The sequence below is a fragment of the Macrobrachium rosenbergii genome, chromosome 51 (assembly GCF_040412425.1).
Source record: "Macrobrachium rosenbergii isolate ZJJX-2024 chromosome 51, ASM4041242v1, whole genome shotgun sequence".
Classification (NCBI taxonomy): Eukaryota; Metazoa; Arthropoda; class Malacostraca; order Decapoda; family Palaemonidae; genus Macrobrachium; species Macrobrachium rosenbergii.
The window spans coordinates 51,086,883-51,092,882 of NC_089791.1; the positions used below are offsets into that span (position 1 = coordinate 51,086,883).

General features: G+C 39.2%; 1 long non-coding RNA gene across 2 annotated transcripts in view; it reads right to left on the minus strand.

The window, feature by feature from the left end:
• LOC136833400 (uncharacterized) overlaps positions 1 to 6,000 on the minus strand; it is a 217,219-nt gene that overhangs the window by 39,069 nt on the left and 172,150 nt on the right. The window contains exon 3 of one of the 2 annotated variants that reach the window (XR_010851454.1): positions 1,721 to 1,768. The exons of the other annotated variant lie outside the window; for it this stretch is intronic. This is a non-coding gene — a long non-coding RNA (uncharacterized lncRNA). The remainder of the gene's footprint in view (positions 1 to 1,720; positions 1,769 to 6,000) is intronic. 2 annotated transcript variants of the gene reach the window in all.

The window sequence follows — 6,000 nt, forward strand, 5'->3', positions numbered from 1 at the left end:
TTGTTTCGTTATGGAATAACATACAATACGGTTTGGCAATTCCAAGATTCTGACCGTTCTGTAATTCAAATAAAATTATGTATAGGCTATATGTTTGCGTAAATATCGAACCACTGGGAATGCGAGAAACGCAAGGAGAATAAACAAAATAAAAAAAGCAAAAGAAGGAAAGAGAAAAATCACAACATCCGACCAAGAGTCACTTGGTGGTCGTTAAAAGACAGTTAACGAGGCCATTGAAGTTTGAATTGGGGAGCCCCGTGTAATCTCGTGCCCCCATGCCACTCCTGGATGCCCTAATTTACCTCCTTCTCTCCCCAAGTGGGCGTAGAAGAGGGCGGAACAACAATAAAAAGGAGACGAAACCGAGCCTCGTTGCGCAAATTGAGACTAGAATGTTTTTTCCTGCCCACGCGCGCACTCCTCACCCTCCCGTTGCACATCTGCTCCAGGAGGAGGGAGGGAAGGGGAGGAAGGATTGAGGAGACGAGAAGGGAGATGGACAAGTGGTTGTCATGAGGATTGTCTTCTACTTTTAGTCTCTCTTTTGACTTGTTTGTTTACTTTTTCTAGTTCAAGGAGTTCTCACCAAGTGGGTCTCAAAGTTTCAGACTGCTAAATATACGTAGAGAATTATCATACTAATTATCAGTTGTATAGTAAAGTCAATAAAACCTTCCAAAAAGGCTGTATTTACTATAGTGCTATTTCAAACTGAATCCCTAATTTATAACTATTCTTCATTTCATCAAGTTTCCGATTTAGTAAGGCCAGGGATACGTACGGGTCGAAGACTATAACCCAGGGGTAGGCCTGCTATGGGGGGTGGGGAAAGCTTAACATTGCCTTTTCAAACATCCTTAGTAAAAATATTTTTTTACAGTAGTTGCTGGTATTCGAAAAGCCCTTGGATAAATTAGTGTGTGCGTTGCATTGATAGATTATGCGAGCAGGAGGAAAGTAACAGAGATATAAGGTGTTTTTTTTAGTCCTTTGCAGCGTCCTTCGGTCCCTAGCTACTTCTTTCATTCCTTTTACTGTACCTCCGTTCCTACTGTCTTTCTTCAACCTGACTTCCCATCCTCTTTAACAAATGCTTCATAGTGCAACTGCGAGGTTTTCCTTCTGTTGCACCTTTCAAACCTTCTTCCTGTCAATTTCCCTTTCAGCGCTGAATGACCTCAGAGGTCCCAGCACCTGGCCTTAATGCTGTTTTATATTATTTTGAGATTTCTAGAATTCGTTGTAGAATATATATACAAAGAAACTGGACAGGGTTCACAAACAGGACTGATTCTACGCTCTTGACGCTTAGGTGTAAATCTGAACAACTCTGAACGAGTAAGGTTTTCCTGTTTATTTTTTTTTCTATTTCCTACTGTGACTGTCCTTGAATTAAAACTCATTACTGTATGTTGCTATGGCTGATGTGAAGTCCTCTCCCTAATCATTTTTCGAAGGACAAGAACGTACTGTACATGTCATATTGGACACTTAAGTGACTTTCTTTGCTTCTGTAAAGGATTACAAACAGCGCATATTCCTACAGAAATATTTACACGTATTTTTAAATGGGTTACAAACAGTACGTACTCTCACCGATATATTTATACATACATGTTTTTAAAACGGCTTCCTTTCACAACACGTAGCTTGCCTACTCACGAAGCCTACTGATAGCAAGAGCGAAAAAATGAAAAATAAAAAGAGAATAACTTACCAAAAACATATCGAATTATCAGACGCTTCTTCCTTTCATCGGGTTTGCCTAAAAAGAAATACAAAATCGATTTAACTGACATTTTTGTATAAAACTTAATATGGAAAATGGTTTCCCGCGCGCGCGCACACACACACGTCCGACAGTAAACAGGAAGTTCCTCCACGCTCTCAGCTTGTTAACAAATAACTAAAAAAATTTTTTATCTACAATGTTGGGGGAACAGAAAGTCATTATAGACACATACCCCACCGTGAAGTGTAAAGATCACTGAGAGAGAGAGAGGGAGAGAGTCTATGTCATGCAACCGTTGAGAACATCAAGTGGACGTTTAAATGGTATAACGGCTCCTCTTGTCATAGATGGTTAGGAATTTCCACCGTCCCTACATACTGCAATTACAAAACTAAACGTAGTTTAGGCTTCTCTCGAATACAGTATATGTAATTTTGGGTACTGAATGACTACATACCAAGGAACAGCGAGATATTTATCTCATGAAATAAGGAGAGGTTTTTTAATCGAGGTCTCTGAGGGCTAGGTCTAGATATTTCATGGGCTGTGTGGGCTAGGTCTAGAGATATTTCCTTAACGAAATGTTATCATGAAAGTCGATAAATCTCTCCACTTTATTCAAAGCTGTGTACATTCATACGGGTTCTTTATATTATTCATTACGGACTTTTATGAGTTCATAAAGGGTGTTCGTAGGATAAATGAAGAGGATTGAGGGCAAAGTTAATGTAAGATGGTCTACAATGTTCCCTCGTGGTAAACCAATCGTTGCCGAAACCTGGAGCAACGACAGACCTTATGTAGGAGCCTGGAGGGGTGACAGGTAGCAAATGGGATCGAGAACCACTAAAATACTAGGCTGACACGAATACAAAATCTACGAAAGATAAAAATAAGTAAAAGTATCCAGAGAAAGCGTTGAACCGCAGACTATGAAAATAATCAGCCGACACCCGCATCACCACATCGTGAGGCTTAATAAATTCAGCTGTCAAATAGACGTTTGAGGCTTTATCTGACAAGAAACGGCGATAGCATCTGAGATAGCATCTGAAATAGCTTCGGAGGTAGCATGTCAAACAGAATTAGCACTGACTAAATAAGACAGATGTCTGAGCGATGACATAATCGACCAGACGCGAATTCTTTTGCAGAATTCCGACGAAAGGAGACTTTTAAGTTTGCTCTTAAATGAAAATAAAGTGTAGTACCATTCGTCGTACCTCTGAAAATGGAAAACAAAATGCTAATGGCTTTGTTACATCTCAGTAAATTAATGTTTTCTTTAGCAAGATACGACGCGTAAGAATGGCTCTAGTATGCTAGTACTTTTTTTTTGTAGGAAAAAGAAACAAACACTGAAAAAACTTAGATATTTTACTTCGTTCAGGTGGAGATTTATTTGTTCCTTAAAAATATAAACTGGTATGCGTGACTACCGAAAGCTAGCTACATAATTCCCTGTTTCTATGGTGGTCTATGGCACTGCACACGGTTATGGGAGTTTGCGCAACTGCCTTCGTTACCAGGAATGTGTAGCCGGCATGTAATGGGAAGAGAGAGAAGAATGTGAAAACAGCCTATGTGAAGAAAAGAAAAGGATGATATCCACTTCTTTTGGAACCTTGTTTACGCAGATGATGGTGCCGAGGAGGAGGAGGAGAAGGGGAAAGACGACAGTAGGAGGAAAGGCATTAGGAAGAGAATTTATTGGGATAAAGAAATGAGATTCACTCTGATTTCAGAAACTGGCGTCTTCTGACCAGGCATGCAGACGGACGGTTAGCGACAGGTGACTGACCTGCTATGCGGACGGAAGACTAGTGACAGGTGACTGACCGGGCATAGGTGACCTAAAGCTCATGCTAAGTCATGAGGTTCACGAATTTATAACCCGAAAAACAGCATAGTCAGGTCAAAAAGGCTCATAACTTAACCTGACAACTACAACAACATAATCACTGCGTTCACCAAAACTGTTCATACGGAATCCCTATCAAACTTAACAAACAGAATTTCCGATACTCTCAGAACTGCAACTTGTAAAATCCATTACAAACTGGAAACGAATTTAGGAACAGTACTTAAATTTATTGTGATTCTGCGTAACTGTACTAGATATGATTTAAAGAATAGGAAGAGATTTCTTTTTGGTAAGTACTGCGTTCAGTTCAGTTACTTCCCCCGCAATATTTATAATTATCAGGGTGTAAATTTATCTTCAGAATTTGTAACCGCAATGCTTGATTCGACATTGCTATCAGTAATGTTTTTAGTCTCCCCCCCCCCTCTCTCTCTCTCTCATAAACGCCCCGTGCTTGCAGTCATCTGAGAGAAAGGAGTGGGTGTGAGAGCCAGTAGTAAATTATCTAATCGGACAAATGATAATTCTGAATGTCATCTCAAGAATAATTTTACAATTGTTCTGTCATGCAAAACAATCATCTTGTCAAACTTAATTCGTTTTTTGAAGTCTATTCTGCTTTATCTTATGTTCTGAAAGACCTATTCTGCTTTATCTTTTGTTCTGAAAGGCCTATTCTGCTTCATATTTTGTTCTGAAAGGCCTATTCTGTTTTATCTTTTGTTTTGAAAGGCCTATTCTGCTTATCTTTTCTTCTGAAAGGCCTCTTCTGCTTTCTTACATTCTGAAAGGCCTATTCTGCTTTATCTTATGGCCTAGTCTGCTTATCTTTTGTTATGAAAGGCCTATCATGCTTTGTCTTATATTCTGAAAGTCCTATTCTGCTTTATCTTATGTTCTGCAAGGCCTATTCTGCTTTGTCTTATATTCCGAAAGGTCTATTATGCTTTATCTGACGACCTGAAGAGAAACCGCAAGGTTTGTGTCCCCTTTCTTTGTCATTTTTCAACCACATTGTTATTTTTGAAGTCACTGCAGACATCGGGTTCACCGGGGACTCGTGTGGCGTAATCTTGGGTCATTGAATCAGCCGCGTGTTATTTGGCTTAGCAGCTGATGTGCCAGCTCGTGTTTTTTTTAGTCACATGCTTCTTCCTTTTTCCGGACTATTTCCTCCTCCTCCTCTTCTTATTGACTTACTTCTCCCTCTATCTTAATCTTCTTGAAGACTTCTACTTTTCTCTTTTTTAAAAAGATTTAGTTTTCTTCAAGAAAATAGAAGTTCTATCACTTTTTCCTTCATTATTTTCAAGAGGTCTTCTTCTTTCTCATTGTCATAAAACTCCCGGAAGGTTCCAACATCCGCTTCCATCCAACCTTCTAACAAACCATCACTTACTTTTTTTCATCTTTGTTCTTCAAGTCTCATTAAGACAAGAATGAAAATTATAGCACACGTAGGCTCTCTAAAATAAGACAGGCGAGTCGACTAACGTCGTATGACGGGGGAAATTAATTTGACTTATTTATGAAGCTGAACTACCGTTCTCTATAGTCTTTCATGTAAGTCTTGAACAAAGTTATCAACGTCCATTTCCTTACGTAATGAACTGCGGTTTAGATTATATCTTCAGCATACCAAGAGCGACTTCCTGTCATATCCGTTTGGTGTTAAGGAAAGTGTTCAGTCGCGTCTACTACATAGTTATAATTATTTTTTGAAAGATATGAAAGGTACCACTTACACAGTAATTGTCCGGCATTAGATGGAGACCATACAACAAATGTTCTCTAATATCGGGTTATGTCATAGCCTCTACTCTGTGGTATGGCATTCCACAGTCATGCTTTTCGTGTTTATTTACTTTGTATAGTCGATTTTCATTACTTTTGCTATTACTCTTATTTGTTATTAATGGGATATGTCAGATCTTTTTGTTGCCATCAGCAATTAAGTGGTAATCAGTTCTAATTTCTCCGTCTTCTGTGATATATTTTATTTTTAGTTTTTCCTTTTTTGCATAAATGAGCTGTCTATTCTGTCATTTCACAAATGATCCAAACGAGAAACTACAACATTTATAAAAATCACTACAATTGTAATCGCAATTTCACAGAGTGAATTCATAAAAGCTGGCCCGTGTTTTTCAACGGCAACGTTAATTTCGAAAATAATTTCTTGGTCCTGTCAGTCTGGTTCAAGACGACGGAGCCAGTTGCCGAACAAAGGAATTTGGAGCCAGTTGCCGAACGACGGAACTTGGAGCCAATTGCCGAACAACAGAATTTGGAGTCAGTTGCCGAATGAGAGAATTTGGAGCCAGTTGGCGAACGAGAGAATTTGGAGCCAGTTGGCGAACGAGAGAATTTGGAGCCTGTTGCCGAACGACAGGATTTGGAG